General features: G+C 37.7%; 1 long non-coding RNA gene across 1 annotated transcript in view; it reads right to left on the reverse strand.

Annotated features, from left to right (window-relative positions):
- LOC128634273 (uncharacterized) overlaps positions 1–15,523 on the reverse strand; it is a 34,169-nt gene extending 18,646 nt beyond the window's left edge. The window contains exons 1-5 of the long non-coding RNA XR_008397604.1: positions 15,446–15,523; positions 14,965–15,002; positions 14,473–14,552; positions 3,353–3,453; positions 3,132–3,165 (exon numbers count right to left, since the gene is read on the reverse strand). This is a non-coding gene — a long non-coding RNA (uncharacterized LOC128634273). The remainder of the gene's footprint in view (positions 1–3,131; positions 3,166–3,352; positions 3,454–14,472; positions 14,553–14,964; positions 15,003–15,445) is intronic.
- Between the last annotated feature and the right edge of the window lie 5,207 nt (positions 15,524–20,730).

The raw sequence follows: 20,730 nt of genomic DNA on the forward strand, positions 1-20,730 counted from the left end.
AAATTTCACTATGTAAAAGGTTTTCCCACGGTTGAGCATAAAATGTAACTTTGGATTATATAGTTAGTACAGTTAAGGGATACCTAGCTTTCTAAATGGGTCCTATTGGGAACCATATTGAAAAGAAAAAAAACAGTACACAGTACATGACAAACTGAAGAACCCAGAAACCTTTCTTTCGCTTCTTCCTCACTTGTAAGTTCTTTTGGATTAAAAGTGCCTGCTAGATGAATAAGTCAATTACTTCTGAGAATTCCAGCCTGTGATTGATGTTAGCCATATGACAAACTAACAAAACCTCAGAGTTTCCACTCTGTACACTATTTTTCATATAGTATAATATAAATTCAGCCGTAATTCCGAATCCTTGCGTTTGGCGATGTTTATCAATATTTAAACATCTCAGTCGTCGGTCAGCTGGAGGAGTGAAGTGCCACAGAGCCGTGTCCATTTCCACAGCTGTGAAACTCACAGTGAGGGTATCAGGAGGTATTTGTGGACTAAACATTGTAAAATAAAGGATTTGTTCACACACAGTATTAAATGTGTATCATCTACACATTAAGAGTAAAAGTGGTGTGCGTTCTTTTTTCTTCTGGATGTGTTGGTGTGACATGGACAGAGCGACAGCAAAGTATTTTAATCCTCATATTAAACCATCTCCTGTAAAATCATAACATCTTTACTTAATTGTAAAAAGGTATAGTGTATGGACAAAATATGTGGACAGGGGATGAGATCAGGGCTCTGTGCAGGACACTCAAGTATCACATAGTGTGCCACGGTTAAGGTTGTAGCTAGGGGCGTGATTAGAGTTAATATCTTATGACTGTTGTCCCGATACTCACGTAATGGAGATTAGGATGGATGCAAGTGCATTTAAACGGTTTTATTAAAGGAGATAAAGGCAGACAAATCCATATCAGTAATCCAAAGCGTGGTACAAACACATGCAAAATCGGCAAACAGGCATGAATAGGGCGAGGCAATAATCAGAGTCAAGAAACGATAAACGAGGTCAGAGAACATGAAATGAAACGAAACGAGAACAAAGTACAATCGCTTGGTAAGCGAGTTAAACTCAATACTACGCAAAGTCATGGTGTTTAAACGGTCTCTTATATACTGTGGTGTGTGTGTGAGATTGGAAACAGGTGTGTTAGATTAGTATTCCGAAGAAGGTGACCGAGTGTGTGTGTGTGTGTGGGGGGGGGGGGGGGGTGTAGTCCATGGTGCCCATGTTTGTAGGCCGCTGTGCAGGGTGGGAAATGTAGTCACTGGTTTGCTGTGACATGACAACTGTATTCATATGAAATCAAACTAAATCAAACCATACTGTTTGCATTTCTTTGCCTTATTTTTTATAAATGCAGGTGATTTCAATAATCTGAATGGGTGTCCCTGAAAATCGACTTAAGTACTTGCATAATCTAACTCTGAATACAAGAAACTTTCCAATTGCAAATATTTACATAAATTGTGAATATGGCCCAGTGTGCCACATCTATTTAAAATATATATTCAGTGGTTTTAAAGGTAGCTAAAGCTAGCGTTCTTGTCGTTCAAAACCCAAACACGTATATTACAGCCCTTTATTAAGTGTTTTCTCCCAAGCCTAACCCAAAAATGACATACCTATGATAATGAGTCTTTATTGGTCACATATACATATGCACAGTGAAATTATTTTCTTTACATGCCCCAACATGTCATGAAGCTGGGGTCAGAGTGCAGGGTCAGCCATGATACAGCACCCCTGGAGCAGAGAGGGTTAAGGGCCTTTCTCAAGGGCCCAACAATGGCAGCTTGGCAGTGCAGTGGCTTGAACCCTGACCTGCTGATCAGTAACCCAGAGCCTTAACCGCCAAGCCACCACTGCCCTTCGTTGTTTAATACACACATACAAGTTAAGCCACTGACCCTGTGCTAAAAGAAAAGATGTTGTCACACATAGACTTAGGGGACCATCTTGTTAAAATACAAGGAGACCAGCATGCATTAACTTTTTAATGTGTATATATAAAATCTAATTGTTTTATTCAAACACAACGCAAAACAGCTGGAAGGAATGAGTGTAGAGATGATATACTACATGTGTTAGAGCACACACATATGCACATCACCTCACAGCTTTTTCTTTCCCATAGAAACCTGTAGTCTATTATAATCCAACCAGCAGCAAATATTTACTCATCGTATTATTGCGCTCACTGTGGGTCCGTGCCAAGATTACAGAGTGCGAGTGAACTGTTAGTATTAACACTTTTCCTGTTTCTTATTCCTAAACACACCAGGATAAATAGAAGCATTGTAAAGTAAACTGAGCATTCAGCAACTCCTTTCTGCACTTGCTATTGTTATATATGGCCGAGGCGTTACAGGGAGCGAGGAGCAGCATGGGCCTTAGGAGACACATAATACACTCACGACAATAAAATAAACTTAATGTGAATTGCTGTACATATAGGTTCTGCATACACTGTATTGTATATTTGGTACATGCTTGTCCTGTTTATTTGTTTATTTCATTTTTATTATTCTCTGGTTAATATTTCACTGCTCTAGAAATGAAAAAAGGAATAAAACATTTGGGGGTGTGCTGTTATAGGAAAATAATCAACTACAGGGTGGTGTTACGTGGCCCGTCATGAAGCAGAGTTACTGTTACCTCTAGAAAGTTGATTATTTTCACATAACAGCACATCCAGAAGTGTTTTATTCCTCTGCTACGACAACAATTTGTTGATGCTAACAATACTTTATTTATTAAAGAGCAATAAGTCATTCTTTTTATCCCTTAATAGTTACATTTAGTATTGTGGAACGTCCATGAAACAAGTTAGAGCCTGTTATCAATTACGTTGTAACCGCTATAAACAGATGGTTCCTGTCTCTTGAAGTGAATAAGACTAAAAAGATCCAGCATGTCATGTTACCAAGATAGTGAATCCATCTGTCCTGAAGATGTTCCTGTGTCTGAAAACTGACTGTTACAAAAGGCTGACACTGGGAACTCCTTTCATAAATGATGGTGGCAAAACGGTTCTTATTGTTAGAGCAGACTGAACACATTTTTAATATACAGTATAAAAGCACACTTTGGTAGGATTGGAGCATTATAATCAACTTACCTTTGTGGTTTTCACATTGGTGAAAAAAGCAGGCCTGAATGGGTATAAAAAAAAAAAAAAATTATAAGAGAACGGCTCCTTGTTGGCAGCTATTCCAGCACAATGCATTCGCATTTCCTGCCATGCATCTAAAAAGTACTGTTCTCAATTTCTTGAGTGCTGGTGCCAAAGATGCATACCATTTTACAAACTGCATGCACAAAAGTGACATTTGTACTTACATAAAGCCAGAGTTCAGAAGGATCCATGGTCAGCCTCAAGTATTCAAGTCATGTGAAAATGCCCAAAATTCTGGACCATCTGCTCTTGCTTGTTAGAATTCCTATGAATTTGTGAAAGTAGGAGCGAGTTAATTGGGCAGGTTTACACTCACTATACCGTTCCAGTAGCTCTTTCCCAGCCTACACTGAGCAAAAAACACCGTTTGTTCCAAGTGTCTTCTTAATGTAGGCAGGTTGAAGATGTCAGGCCTAATCTGACAGCAAGGTTTCCGATAAAGTGTCATATTTTAATTCTATTAGCAGGTCATGATAGCGCTATTAATGCCACATCAGCCTGCCTACTATCACCTCTAAGGTGCTAAGCGCTAAAACACCGAGACAGTTTAATACAGGAGCAAATGAAGCCACATTCAAGCTTGCGCAAATGGGTCGTAAATACCACTTATTGTTTAATTCAAACACTCTCCTCAGAGACGACGAGAGGGTGTGTGTTTATTTCGCTTAATGCTTTTTGATTTCAAAGGCATGAATGAAAACCTTGAACTAGTTTACCTTCTCGGCCCTTGCATAAGGGTGAAAGAACCAAACTTTTAGGTTTATAAGGATATATAAGGTATATAAGGATTTGGACTTCATGCAATAAATTTTCCTTTGAATTACTGGTTAAAAGACTATTATTTTTTACTAGTCAAACAGGAAAATTATGAAAAAATAGTCCAATAGTTTCTTTTACAATGTCCCCATGTGCCAATTCTTAATGAACCCAGGTGGATGATCTGTTGGTAGACAAAGCTCCACTGAAATCGTTGATTCTGAAACTGATAGTATGCAGATTGAAAGCTTGTGGCCATCAAGAGACCTTCCATATATGACCGTCTTTCCTTGGATGGGGAATGTGTATGGGATATAAGTTCAGATTGGATTCTTTGAGCTTGCACGCGCCACTGATATGATTGTGAACTGACTGAGTGAGATTGGATAATGATGTGCAACCCATGGCTCCAAATGCATGTTTTCGCCCCCACTTTGGTCATTCAACATGCTAGTGCAGGGATTTTGTTAAAAATTTCATTTAGCTTTCAAGGACAAAAGTTACTGCAGGAAAAAGACCACCTTATACACACCTTACACACTTGATACAAAGTAATATCATAGTAACAATGTTTCATTGAAGCAAAATAATTTTTTTTAAACAGTGTAGTATTCTCTTACACAGTGTGGTGTTGAATCTAAATTAGTTTCATCCAGTCAGAAATATTTAGACTAACACAATATAACACATTTACCTGCTTTCTTTACCATCTGCAGCCTCTACTCAACTCGACCATGTGAAATGTTTCAAGCCTGGTGGTTTTTACGAATGCTGTTGACTATACAGTTTACAGTATATAAATTGTCTTATTGTCAGGTTTTTTTATGCCAGATTACATGATGTCATTTCATTGGATGGAAATGTTCCCCCAGTCATTGTTATACACACACACACCCACACACACATATCCATGCGCTGATGACCTGTAAACCAGGCCAAAACCTCTCTGCTACTGGTGAATAATCTCTGTCACTCCCTCTGAATAATCACTTTTATAGATGCTCTCTCTGTTTTTCCCGTTTGTGCTGGCGATGGTGTCATGGAGCCTAAGTGTGTCTGAGATGTCACTTTTTTTTCTACACCTATACACACACTTGCAGTAGATCCTGCATCAGGCTTAGCCTCAGGGAGCTTAATTACATCAAAGGCCCTTGTTAAATTCAATACATGCACAAAATGACCTGCGCTTTTCAACTATTAGTTTGACACCGAGAAGACATGAACGAAAGGAGGCAGATGCGAGTAGGTCCAGAGAGACATGCAAAGTGTGTGATACAGCGAGATTCAAGGAGAGCTTGTCAGATGTCTTTCCATGCTGAAGCATGGAGGAATGCAAATGGATGCAGGAGAGAAAGCACAAGAGAATAAAGAAAGAAGACGAGGAGAGGGGAGAAGAGCGGCTACAAAGGTAGCGCTCCCTCTGGCCATTTTATTGACAGAGATGACAACAGTCCCCTGACACACCATTAATCCTGACCATCACACGCACTTCACTTCAAAACCTAACTGACAGGGCAGAAACAGAACGAACCAAAGAATAAGAGAAAGAAAGAGGCAACGAATACTAGAAAATCAGGGACCACCTTGGTTTGTCAAATACAGCCTTCATCCCATACACAAGCCAGGGGGGACTGTCGCCTTTCAAAGGACATACAGAGAGACAGGAGAGTAAAGAAAGAGACAGGAGACGGCTCCTCTGCATATGTTTACGCAAAAAAAATCTTTCATTTCAGGACGGCGATCTGGAATAGAAGACTCTTTGAAAGAGAGATGCTCTGATCTTCTCCTCATGCCGAAATAATTGAGGCAAACAAAAAAAATCTTTCGCAAACTCCAAGGCCACAATGTGAACCACACGAAGGCCTCGTGAGAGCCTGTAGTCGCCTTTGCATGTGCCTTTGTGCGTGTGCGTGTGTGTTTACGTGCCCTCCATCTCCTCTCTTAATAAAGTGTGTTGGATCAAATTAAAAGGGCTTGGCTCCAGGCATCTGCCGTCTGGCTGTAACCAACTGTCTCACAAAATATTTACACAATGTCGAGAGAGTGCCATGATTGAAAGGCTTTTTGGAGGAACAAGGAGAGGAGAGGCTCGGATTGTACACACACACAGGGACCTGGCTTTCGAAAGCAGTGTGTAAAACCCGTGGAGACTGCAAGGCTGGAGCTCCGAGTCCTAATGCAATACACTCGCTGTAAACCGTTTGAAGAGATTAAACAACACAGTGGTCGAGTTCGCACATGAGCCAATCCCAAAGCAGTCATCAGATGTTTGCGTTCGGGTGCATTAACAAGGATGCTGAAATAGGACTGCCACTCATTTTCACAAACTGTTGCATAAATATACAAACTACACAAGATATCATCTAGAGAGGCACCAAGGAACTCCCTCTTGTTGATTCTGTAGTTCTGTGGGTCTTGCAGGGGTAATAAAAATAAAAATTAAAATTGCTAGAATGCTTGACCTCAAGAAAATGCTTCAATGCTAATACCAAGTAACGGTCACGTTACGGTTGATCCAGAGCCTATCCCAGGAACACTGGGTGTGATGTGGGAATACACCCAGGATGTGATGCAGTCCATCACAGAGTACCATGTACATACACATTTACACCTAGGGTAGTATAACCAATCCAGTAACATGTTTGGGCAGTAGAGGAAGCAAGAGAACCTGAAGGAAATCCACATAGACATGGGAGAACAGGAAGAACATGCAAATTCCACATAGGGATCGAACCCCCAACCCTGAAGGTGTGAGGCAAATATGCTAACCACTAAGCACCAATACTATTTATTATGATATTGACCAAAATTCTAAACGTAACTGTAGCTAGATTGTTTGTAACAAGAAACTCACTAGAAACTCACTTAAATGCCTGTTTAAATCTAAACATATGGCAAGAAACAACAATTGGAAAACTTGAAGTTACAGTTTTATCTCCTACTGTTACAAAGCACTGACACTGGAGGCTCCTGTTTAAAAAATGTTAAATGAACATCACTGTACAGAAACAATTACATACATTATATAAACTCGTTTCTGTGGATATCCACCATACCAGTCCCTGTTTCAGTTGTTACTAAAGAAAGTATTTGAACAAGCAGAACTCATTTCTGTGCTGTACTGCTAGAGAAAATTAAACAAAAACCTTCTGATTAATCAGAATCAAGCATTCAGAGAGTGCTGTGGTATAAAAATGTGCATATTAGTGTATTATCTTGTAAAATATTTAAGTACTGTATTTGTATATATGAGAGTACTTAATGTACTGAATATTATTATTTTATGTTCCATGTTCTTGCAGGTTCTGTGTTTTCTACCAGACTGCAGTCTCTATAAGGAGTAAAGTATGAAGCGTGTCCTGTTTTTGGAAGTCGAGTCATCATAGAGTCCCGCTTCTCAGACATGTCAAATCATCCATGTAATGGCTACTGAGAGTTGGATGCATCTGAAGTTCCTGATTGGATTAGACACGTAATAAGTTTGGATTCGTATTTGAGGCCAAAATATTATGCTAATCACCCAATGCTAATGAATTTGGGAGCATAAATATTGCCAATGACGATGGTAAAGAAATGAAAGTTTTTTTTTAAAAAGCAGACTGGAGCACAGGGACTCCGAAACAGAGGGAGCAAAATAATAAAACCATAAGTAATGTGCTGATCATGCAGAAACAAAACACACACACACACACTCTCAGAAACACACAAAAAAAAAAACAAAAAAAAAAAAAAAAAAAAACACCACCGCCTTTTTCTTAATAAACAAAAAAAAATCCTAGCTTCAGTCCAGTCTCCAGACTCGGTTGCTAAATTTCTTTCCATTGGTTTTATGACCCGGATGCTTCATTAATGCCTTATGGTGATTCATGCCATTCCCTCTGCTATTCGAGTTTAGGTTTAGATAAGGGATCGGTTTAGGTCCCATAATGTTGCCAGCTAGTTTTTGTTTATGTTTCATGTGGTATTGGGGAAAATTGCTTTAATTCAGTCATAGCACATTAATCTATTAATTTTGTCCCAAAGTTAACCAACAGTAACACAGGCAGAAATTTCAGGAAAGGATTTCTGTTAAACATTCATCTATATATAGTTTATATATAAACTACCAATAAAGACCACCAGAAATATTTAACGGTTAATGGATTTTCAACAGATATTGTATTTTTACGATGCATTTCTTTTTTATATCATTCATCCAAATTGCTGTAACTGGGCAGTGGCCTTTTCATACACTCCACCTTCATAAACAAAAATCTTAGCTTCAGTCCACTCTCCAGACTCCTCAGTTACTAAATTTCTTTCCAGTGGTGCCATGACTCAGATGCTTCATTAATACATTATGGTAATTTCATGCCATTCCCTGCAATATCCTTTGTTAGGTTTAGGTAAGGGATCTGTTTAGGTCCCATGTGGATTTAGGGAAAATTGGTTGTTGCTGTGGTGCAAAAAAAAAAAAACTTTAGGAAACACTAGACATCCATCCATCCATTTTTTGTACCACCTGTCCTACACAGGTCGCAGGGAGCCTGGAGCCTATACTAGGGAACTCAAGGCACAAGGCAGGGGACATCCTGGATGGGTACAATCACACACACACACACACACACACACACACATTCACACACTACAGACAATTTGGAAATGCCACTCAGCCTACAATACATGTCTTTGGACTGGGGGAGGAAACCAGAGTACCTGGAGGAAACATCCGAAGCACAGGGAGAACATTCAAACTCCGTGCACTCAGAGCAGAGTCAAGAATCAAATCCCCAACCCTGGAGGTGCACTAGACATCTTTAATTGTTATTGGTTTTTCAGGAAGTATGTATTTTCTTTTTAAAAATATTTATTTTTTATATAATTAATCCAAGCTGCTCTATTTCCTACCTAAAGTTTGACTCTATTTTAACAGTAATAGAAATTGAAATAGAAATTGATACAGTCCACAAAGACAGACCCATGTCACCTATACCAAGGCGACAGAGGTCTGTGAGCTCCACTATCTTTCTTTTTTTCCTTCTGTCTTTCTTTCTCTCTCACTCTCTCTTTTGCTCAGCTGTCCTTGATGTTCATCTTGTATTCTGATGCACAAGCTCTATCATTATCTCTGCCTCTTGACGCTGCACGCTGCCATCTTTGCTACATCTGCACTTATCGCCCCGGGCAGCGACACAGCTCTACGGTTGATCTCGTCTTTTACATATCACGCTCGCGCTCTCTCTGTCTTTGTTACTGTGGCAGGAGAGAACGTTCTTATCTGTGGCTGCTGTTACTGTTAAGCTACAATACACCACATCAAAGCCAATTTATTTCAAGTGCGTTAGGTTTCAATTTGCAAAATAAGTTTATGACTTTATAAATTCATTTTTAGAACATATCTTGACAGCTCCAAGTATGACAAGTAGGGCAAAAAAATGGAGATTAAACAGTACCACAGCAGACATCCACACTGTTCCGGGGTGGTTTGTTGTTCTTCATCATCTCTCCTTGATTATAGTGAGCAGGACCGTGTGTGTGTGTGTGTGTGTGTGTGTGTGTGTGTGTGTGTGTGTGTGTGTGTGTGTGTACACAAACCCAAAGCCAGCATAGTGAAGGTGTTTCATATTATTCAGCTGTGTGAGAGGATTCAGGCTACACTTATGATCACATTACTGCAAACGGGATAAAGAAAGATAGTTAACAGATTCCTGTAAAAAATAAAAAATTTTAAATAAAACATCTCCAGGGTTTATGTTTCTGATTGAAAGCCAAGGATCCTTGTTATGGGATGTTTAAATGGTTAGTGCCACTTTTGAATATAATTATGCATTTTTCTTTCCAGAAAATGTCATTGTTAATGGAGTTGATGTTTGACTTGCAATGTCTGTGATAAAAAAGGGGAACGTTCTCTTGTGTACACATTAAGAAAATTCATTTGTAATATTTAAGATGAAACGTGCATGAAAATGATGAAATATTGTACTTACATTCTTTCATTTTCATGATTACCAATCACTTGGTTGCCGTAAAAAGATTTAAAAAGTCTTCTGTAAACTATTTCAAAGGATATATTGACATTTATATTGAAAGTACACTACATTACCTTTACTTTCCCTAGATAAACAGTCACTAAGGGAGTTTGTGTGTGTGTGTGTGTGTGTGTGTGTGTGTGTGTGTGTGTGTGTGTGTGTGTGAGAGAGAGAGATTCTCCCCAGACGCTCTGCCGTTTCAACGGCAGTTTGTGTCACAATGCAGCTGTTTGCAGGTGTAAGGCAGGGAAACTGAGCGGATGATTTGTAGTCGTTCCACTTATAGCTCTCAAGGGAACACTGCTAAACCTGTGTGTGTTTGTGTGTGAGCATGCTCTCTCTCTCTCTCTCTCTGATATATCCTCTTTGGTTCTTATACACTAATGCCAATAACTCAGCCTACAGGAAGAGAGCTCAATAACACGCCACACACAAAAACACACACACAGACTACGACCAGAGGACAAAAATATTTTAATTCTCTGGCGGTTTGATGTGCTGCCAAAAACGCAAGCACCCATCTGTGGCACTATATCTATTGAATAAAGATTTGTCAATAGCTGGAATCTCTTCCTTAAGCGACATTTTCCTTTAGCATTGTTTTATTGCAAGCTGAGCAATGAACACAGGATCAGAATACAGCATGAATCAGTTCAGAAAACAAAAGATGACAGCCTGAACTTTCTTAAGTGTGTGGACAAATTTGATTTGCATGATACATACTAGGTTTGTACTAACTTAACTAAGTGTAACTAAGCTAACAATACTAGCTATGTATGCTCACTAGAGGCACCAACAAGCTCTGCTACATCCTTCCCAGCTTTATTTCTTCATAATGCCTCTATTCATGTTTAATGAGATATGATATATGATAATATGATAACATGAGCCCACCATTATTCATTTCGGTTCCTTCCAGTTTTGCTTGTTGAGCAAGTAGAAACTAAAGTTATGAGTGGGGAAGTGAATAAACGTCAGACCACACACACCATAGAATTGGTCTGAGTAATCATTCAAGCCACTCGTTCAGATTTGTCACATTTCTGTGTCAGTTAGAACATTGCTTGTCATGTCATGCCGTCGTACATCCATGACACGGAAATCACAGTTCCGTGTCATGGATGTACGTAGAAAATAAAGAGTCACCTGATGCTTTGCCACTTGATAGTGTCAACACAGGGAAATGAAAATGCCAAGATGTGCCACGGTTTCTGGAAACAAAACCCAATTTAAAAGTCATGTGCTATAACTTTGGAGATTTGGAATCCACTCTGGGAGAAATACATTATTGTGAGCAACTTGCGGGAAGGCAATATGTGGATTGAACTGCAATCCCTCCATTGACCATTGAACGGCTAATAACTTTTTCCAGTAATTCAACCAGTAATTTGAAAATGCAGATGAATAGTCATCATTTCCACAGTTAAAGCAAAAACTGTTTCAAAGAATGCCTTAAACTGCACTTTAGTTAACAGCCACACACAAACTACATGGTACATAGTACATTTCCAGCTTCAATGCGTTTTCAAACTACATTGTTAACAACAAAAATAAATAAATCAGTGTAAAAATAAATAAATGTGCAAAATAATACATCTGTGTATCATATTTAAGGCTTACCATTTTTTAATGAACTCATGTGGGGACCTGGTGGACCTGGTTTAGCTGAAATTATTGATTCTGGAACTGAGAGTGCAAAGCATGGCAGTTCATAGCCATCAGCAGGGTCCTGTTCATAGCTCAATAACTGTGGCATAAGGTTGCAGTCGAGTTTGGGAGGGTTTTTTTCCCTTTTCGGAAAAATAGGGATTGGATAGTGATGTGCAACATGTGGCTCCAAATTCATTCTTTCGCACAGTGCTAATCATGACGGAAATCACTCTGCCACAGTACTGAGATTTTATTTAGCTGATTAGCCTATGCAAACTTTATGGTGTTCTGGCAGCATGGTAGTATGCTGTTTGGGACACAGCCCGAGTTGTTGTGGAGTCTTTGAGAATGGTGAACAGCTAGGTGTGAATTTGTGTTCCAGATGAGTTATGACACATCTTCATAACTTCGCCTAGAGATAGTTCACAAGTGAGTGAGGCTAATGCTCCCGCCCTCTCACCGCTTTAAAGCATTAAAGACTCATTGCATTTTCCCCAATTAACTTTACGTCGGGCTTTTTCTCTCTCCAGGGTGTGTTATTGTGCTGCCGCTGCTGTTGCTTCTACGGTTGATTCACACACCTAAAACTGCTCCATTCACACAACTAAATTGGTTGAACATAAATATAATTATGTTTTACAAGCATGCTCTTATCTCTCCTGGGCCCTGCTGACTGTGTGTGCTGGTTTAAAGTGGTGGAAAGATCTTTAGTTGACAATGTCACAGAGAAAAGCTCAAATGTTATTTGAACCTACTGCGTATCGGTGAGTTTCACATAATACTAGCATTTCTGGTTAAAAATCCAGTATAAATATTTTGATAGTTATTATAAGACAATTGTAATGTAAATATACCATAATAATTAGAATTCACTGTTGTACCACAGTACTGTTGAATTCTTACTTGTGGTTGGTCAGAAGGTGTTTTTTTCCTAGAACAGCAGCTTGAATGGTAGTTAAGGCTACAAGGCAAATTACTCAATAAAGCTTGATTTAAAAAGTAAATCAATGGTTTATAATGTTATTGTTTCTATAGTAACAGGGACTTGTATAGTCGATGCTGCAGCATCACAGACACAAGAACATACTGTAGAATAGTTTATATAGTGAAGTTTTCCTCGAGGAGATGTTTATTTAACATTTTTGGAAGGAGTCTCCAATGTCAGTCTTCAGAACAGAGGAGGTTGCGCTTTGCAGTTTCCGAAACATTCGGAAACAAAAGCAACTTATTTTCATCTTAATAAGGTCAAGCTAGAGAAAAAAAATGAACTGGTAAGAGAATGACTTTATAGTTTATAGCTGCTATAACATAATTTGATAACAGGAAATAAGTTGTGTCAAGGGTATACACAACATTAAAAATAACGGTAACACTTTACATTAAGGTTCTCACTGTAAAGCATTTATAAAGGTGTTCATTAATGAGTAATAACTCATTTACAAATGCATTATAAACCACTAATAGGCAGTTATGAATAATAGGAACTGTATGAATAAAAAAGGTGATTCTAATGAAATACCTGCTAAGTAGTGAGTCATCGTTAACTCATGTTATAAATGCTTAATAAATGTATTTATTGATAATTATTTGACTCAAAATCAGATTCATATTTATTATGATGCTAATTGCAAAAAAGACTGTTATAGTGAGACTGAAAAGTGTTGTATTGGTTTTTCTTGTAATTCTAATATCTCACGACTCATGTCACTTTTCCAACCATGTTGCTTACTAGGTGCTGCTCTGAATGTCTTACGGTTTTCTGTAAACTCAGTTCAAGATGCTTATCCACAGCAATTTTATAAAATGACTGATTTCTCTTGTTTATCAAGATGAATTTGTCAAACTTTATATCCTCCAAAACACTAAATGCAAAAAGGGTGACAAACTTATTTATTCGTGATATTTTATTAATGAATCAATTACTTCCAGTAGTAGTTATAACTCGTGCATAAATGGTTCACAGGCATCCATTTTACATTAATGTGCACTGTCACAGGTTACTAACATTTATACGTCATGAATAAATGTTTCACAGGCATTCACTTTACATTAAGGTACACTTTCACAGGTTACTATCTAAATTCATAGTAGTATTTGAGCTTTTTTGGTACGCCAAAAAAGCCCAAATACATCTATGTATTAAGTACATAGATTGCACTCAGCATCACTGCAACAGATCTGATGTGCTTGAGAATTATGACCCCATCAACAATAATTCCTCAAAGTGTCTAAGATCTCCTCCTTAATTTCTAATGACACAAATGTCCATGGTGGTGTTTGCCAGATCTTTCAAGAAGTCATCTCTTTGATGATCTCTATATTCATATTTTTGATTGGTAACTGATTGACGGTTTTAATTTGATAAGCTATACACCATTATTTTATTGTGGTTTTACTAAATCTATTTATAAATTATTTGGAACGAAGTGTCTCTCGAACAAAGAAAGATCTCCCCAAGGAATGCAATTCTTGTTACCGATGAGAGGGTCCTCTGTGGACTGGGCTGCACTGCTCAAAGAGCAGTGAGGGTTATTCTTACTTTATTCTTTAGCATATGAGTATATTATTAAATCTTGTAAATCTTGTAAAGCTGTTTGTGTCCATACAGTGAAGAGTAATGAGGACCAAAACTTTGACACACCAAAAAAGATATAAAGTCATTGCCAGTGTAATCCAGTTGACTCGTGAGGTTTAATCCAAGATGTCTTAGGTGATTCAATTCCATTGTGTTTTTTTGACAATGACAATGCTGTTAAAACTTTTGGAGCAACAAAGTGTTGGTCATCATTCACCTTCAGTGAATGTGAACAAATGGCAGGCAACTTTTAGGTGGACTATTCCTTTAAGATGCACAGTTCAAACAGACTCACCATGTACTCTTTCACTAGGCATCCCTCATCCTCACCAAGGTAGATGCAAAGAAGATAGCTTCTCTCTTTAGATGAATAGTCTGTAAATATTACAAATCTGAATATTACTTTATGTTTAAGCATATAATACATACACAGTGCTGGCATAAGGAAAAATTTAAAGGACTCCCTAAATATCTACTCAAGATATCAACACAAGGGCAGCATGTATGAATACATTTGAAGCAATGCCCAAAGTGGCCATGCTTAAGTTTGTAGTGTTTGAGAATTTCAGGTTGTCTTCTTACTTCACTGCCACTTTAGACTGATACATTGAACTGACAAACACATAAAATGCCAAAAAAAAAAAAAAAACAACACAAATTTATAGATGGTACATAGCCAAAAATGTAAATAAGTTGCTATGTAAGTGATCGCAATTGTGTGTGTGTGTTGGGGGGGGGGGGGGGGGGGGGGGTTGACATTAGTCAACATAGTTGTAACGTTTCTTACCAAAACCTTAGTATCCACCAAAATGTCCCTGTGCTGTCCTAAGAGAAAGAAAGAACACAGCAAGTGAGCACACATAATGATTAGTACTGTTAGTTTAAGATATACTCACATACCACACCATTAAAGCTAGTGAAAAGAGGGGATTTTTTTTAGTAGATATTTTAATTAATGCATGGCAGATTGATTACAGGATCTTTATTGTGAGCTTGTTGTGTCTCTGAAAAGATTCATAAATCTCGCAACATGAGTCTTATTTTTTCAGTAACATGCAAACCATAACATTTGTCTTAATGTGCTAGCATACAAGCAACTTCACGTGCAATGTTGACCTAAACTACAAAAAACTTCGTAACCTACAATACGAATGCTTTAACATTTAGCGTATTATATTGTGCGTCAGCACTACTATATTCTTTAATCAATCAACAGACTGTTTACTGTCATGAATGGTACTGCATAATATGAAATAGATCTTACTTACTGTGCAAATCGTCTGAATTATGAAACTCTGGGACCGGAATCAAAATGTCTTCAATTCACACTGTGCGGTACCAGAAATTCCCTCTGGCACCAAGGAAACTGCGCATGTGTTATATTCACACGCATGCACTGAAAGGACCTCAAATGAAATCATCTTATTTTTTTTCTAACTGACTTTAATTCATTCACAAAGCTTGGTACAAAACACATGTGATATGCATAAAACAATTAATGTTTTGTTAAAATCAAAAACAATATTGAAATTAATTAAATGAGCAAAATTTAATGTTGAATTTAATTAGGACACATGAGATATTATAATATTAAGAAAAACCAATCCAACACCCTTCAGTCTCACTATAACAGTCAATTTTGCAATTAACATCATGCTAAACATGAATCTTTTTTTGAGTCAAATATGCGTGAATGCAATACGAATAGAGTCACCCTTTTTATTCATGCAGTTATAACTGCTTATCAATGACTTATAGTGCACTTGTAAATGAGTTATTTATCATTTATGAACACCTTTATAAATGCTTTATAAAGGGAACCTCAATGTAAAGTGTTCAAAACAAATGTTATAATTGACAAATTCCTGTGGAATAAAAACTTCCAGACATGCTGTCATTGGAAAGTGATTAATTTGGGGTTGATTATCACATCAGATCATATCACACCAACTTCTTGTTTTCATATAACAGCACATGATTTATTCTTTACTTACAATATTTTGAGGTTATTTCTTATGTCTAGAATTGCTGATTCAATCTTATTGTGTGTGTGTGTGTGTGTGTGTGTGTGTGTGTGTGTGTGTGTGTGTGTGTGTGTGTGTGTGTGTGTGTGTGTGTTGATGCGGTAAAGTAGTAGGTGTGAATTACATAAATTGTGTCATTTTCTGTATTAGCTGAACTGCCCTGTGTTTCTCTCCTTGTTTCTCTGATCTCTGATCTTCAGGGAGCAGTTTATCTCAGTCAGACTTCAAAAAGCAAGAGATTAACATAAGCACCTCTCTTACTTCCTCACACTTTATCTGCACCACCGTCAGATATTATCAGGTCAGAGAATGCCCTTTCTCTCTCTCACCCTCTCTCTCTCTCTCTCACACACACACACACACACACACACACACACACACACACACACACACACACAAACATAGAAGAAATGGTATATCAGTAAGTACCTGATACTTATTGGTAAGTATGGGGTAAGTAGCTGGTATTTGGTAGGTACTAAAATTGGTAAACAATGGCTAATTTATGTTAAACACATTAAATAAAAATGTGTACATTTACTAACTTCATTTACTGTAGTAACATTTTATCAATATATTAAAGGTATATTTAACTTAACTGGAAATTCTGCCATTAATTTAAACACGCTGATTCATGAATTAATTTTATAGTGTACTTACCTATCAAATACATACTACTTACCACATTTCCCTTAGTATTAAAATGCTAACTACTAATCCCATGCTTTCCGGTTACTTCTAGATACTTACTTTTTAAATATTAGCTATTTAGCCCATACTAATCTGTTATTGCTTGCTATTTAAGTACAAATTTGCCTATTAAATATCAGATACTTACTTATTAAATACCAGCTACTTGCCCAATACTTACTTAGAAAGAATTAACTACTTACCACACACTTATCTATTGTTAGTAGATAATTACTTTTTTTTAATAACAGCTACTTACCATGTTCTTATACATTTACTACATATTTGCCTATTAAACCGTCATGAAACACTAAACTACATTTTCAGAGATTTTAACAGAGTTGTCAGTGTCGCACATCATAAAAGACAATCTTAGCATCCGTTAATCTTAACTGTAGGAGAAAATTGTTTAATTTTTAGCTTTTTTCCGCTATTTTCGTCTTCCGAGTTCAAAAGCTTGTCCTGTCACACATCACAGGCAATGACGTGGCCATGTACTACAGTACATCGATGATGCATCTGCGTCCCATAATTATTCTTAAGCCTGCGTGTTCTTATCCTATGAGAAGATGCTGTCTCTAAATTATTCATGACAGCACGTGGTGCTTTCCTATAGATGTAGTAGATGAGAGAGGCGCTCAAATGGGTCAGAGGTGTTTGTTTCAGTTGTGTAAGAGTTTGAGTGTATTTTCTCGGGAGAGCTATGAGAATTGGAGAAATGTGGACTTCAGACTTGCTCATGAAAGCAGTTTGCGTCTACACAATGATGTGGTACTAAGTCCCGAGGACTTTTCTATCCCTTCAAATGAAGTATGTGTCTACTTTTTAACCATATCAGTTTTACTTGCCTTTTGAGATAATTATACCGCTTAAAGCTTCACAGGCACCAGCGGGCCGTCTGTGTTGAAGGGACAAGCCTTTGCCTTTTTATTCGTGAACAGCTCGAGCCTATTAGCTAGCTACCATTCTGACACTTCTCCCATCTGCACTGCCTTCGGTTTTGTTTTGTTTTCCTCCATAGTCACGCCAGGGGCTAATGGTTCAAATAGATAGGGCAGAGGACCTGCACTGTTATCTATTGTGTCTCCATTTAGCCCTGGGGATTCAGGAGGAGAGAAGTCCTCTGCCTCATCTGAGCCCTGCGTACTGCTGCTACTGAAAACTTTTTGACACTATCTATCTTTATTGTGAGTGTTCTGAAGACCTGCCCCCCTCTTCCTCCCCTGCCTTTCCCTGCCACGCCCTCTCTCCCTCCCTTTTTCGCACAGCCATCCACGCCCATTTCAGTTGCATTTTTCAAAAACATTGAGAGGTAGACTTGAGCTGAAAGAGGGAGGTTTCACGACCATTTAAATACCAGCTACTTATTCCATAATTGAAGGTTAAAGCTAACTCCTTACCCCAGAATTACCTTATAATTACTAGCTATCACGTTTTAATTGTTAAAAACCAACAAACTACTTACTACTAAATAGAGCTACTTGCCTCATACCTACCAAATAAATACTAGCTACTTACCTTATACTTACCAACTAAATACCAGCTACTTACCCCACTGTTCCCAGCTACAGTAAATACCAGCTACTTGCCCCATACTTACTAAATAAATACCAGCTACTTACCTCATACTTACCAAATAAATACCAGCCACTTTTCGGATACTTAACTATTATTACTAGGTAATTACCATATAATTACTTAATAAATACCACCTATTTATAGTGCACTCAAATAAATTGCTACCTAAGTTGTTTGAAAATTTTACAATAAAGTTCAATTGCTTGTCATTTGTGAGGGGGAGGTTTGAAGTTCAAAGCTAGATTTAGTAACCAATTACACTGATACTGCATGACTAAAAACACACAGGCCAAGATTTGGACCTAAATAAACAGTGACAAATTGTAAGAAATTAAATAAAGATCCCATGAAAGCTGTAATAACTCGAGCGAGACATTTATAATGTTCACATTTATAATATCCACTTGCCTCCTGCAGACCCATGGGACTGTCTGCGATTGACCTATTACTATTCACCTCATCAAGATTAACAGTTAGTTGTTGCCTACACTTTCTCCATGTCACACATACACACACACACACACACACACACACACACAACCAAAACACACAAATATGGGAATCAGTATTATTACAGCATTAAAATTAAGCATGGTATCAGTAACATTACAGAAATGAAGAACGGTGATAAATGAACTGAATGTCCTTGATAGTGATAGTGTAAAGTACAAAATCTGTCTCTCTCACTCTATCACTCTCACTCACACACTTACACACACACATTCCTCATATTTGCGGCATGACTGATCCGCGATGGACAGATTGTAAAAATTTAATTACTAGTACACAATGGCCAAGCAACCTCTTGTTTTCCTCTTCTTGCCTTTTCTCGAAGACTGTAACAGACCCACATTCAGCTACACACACACACACACACACACACACACACACACACGCACCCAGATGTTTTACACCCTAAATGAGCAGCGTGTGTAGTAGCTTTAATTTGGCGCGGTGTAATCGTGAGTGGGAGAGAGAATGAGTTTAGTTGTAATATACAGAGAAACTAAATGAAGTAAGGACAGCTCTGCTGATGTGCTGACACTTGCTCTGTGCTCTTGCACACACACACAAAAAAAAAAAAAAACAGGCTCGATAAAACGGCGGAATGAAAAAGCCTTGTGAATTTTATTAATGACCGTAGGACAGTATGCAAAACATCAAAGGTCCGCATGAGAGATTAATGACCCACAGCCAGACTGTTTAATTACTGCCGGCTAATTAGATTCTTGACCAAATTTTTAATATCTGCATTCCCCTCCACCAGCTCATTGAGATTCCACCATATTTATCAAGCCTTCACCGAAACGCCTGACTTGGCCGCTTTTTGGCCCCTTTCTACCCTCTTGCTCATTTCCACTGACTATTTAAGAACGGTTATTAAATAAATATGAATAAAGACAAGATCAGGAAGGTAAAGTGAAACCTCTTTGCCCGTAATTCTGTATCGTGTTTATCTGTTTATAATGAAGTACTTTCGCTTAAAAAATAATAATAACATGACATTTTCTTGGCTAATCCATCCTCCCGCAAGTTGAATGCAAATTACCAGACTAATCCCACACACAATTTTGAGATCTGTCACTCAGCCCTTAAATTAACCCTGAAGTCCCAGTATATCATTTAGTTCAATTCATTACAATTCAATTTAAAGCATATTATTATTTAGTAACTACTATGAATTATTCAGTAATTACCATGAAACTAAGAGGAAAGGTCTGTAGTTACAAGAAATGGAAGTCTGGACCCTTTGGTCTTTTCCAAAAGGCTTGTAAATTCAAGAGAGGGTGTGTGTTTTAGAAAATGTCATTTGATTTCTCTCTGTCTCACTACCATTTAATGACCTTCATTCTGTAAAAAATTTTCAAGAAAAATATTCACAACATCACGCAAAATATGAAGAAGTTAGTTAAGGAAATCAGATTTGATGTCAATGCTTAGACTCTTTTCATCCCTAGCGATACATAAGGAATAATACACCTAGAAGCATGCTGTTATAGAAAACTAATCAATGAGAGAGGGTGGTGTGATGTTGCCCAATGTGAAGTAGAGTTACTGTTACCATCATGAAGATGATTATTTTCCAATAACAGCACAGCATGAAGTCCCTTTTGTACTACAGCAATTTGCCAACACTAACCAGTTTTCATTTATTAAAGAACATGTCGTACTTTTTTTCCATTTATAGATACTTTTATTGTTGTGGAACATAAGTGAAAGGTTCTGTTAAGTTATTAAGACAAAAAAATGCAGATTGTCAT

This window comes from Ictalurus punctatus, chromosome 12 (genome assembly GCF_001660625.3).
Source record: "Ictalurus punctatus breed USDA103 chromosome 12, Coco_2.0, whole genome shotgun sequence".
Lineage (NCBI taxonomy): Eukaryota > Metazoa > Chordata > Actinopteri > Siluriformes > Ictaluridae > Ictalurus > Ictalurus punctatus.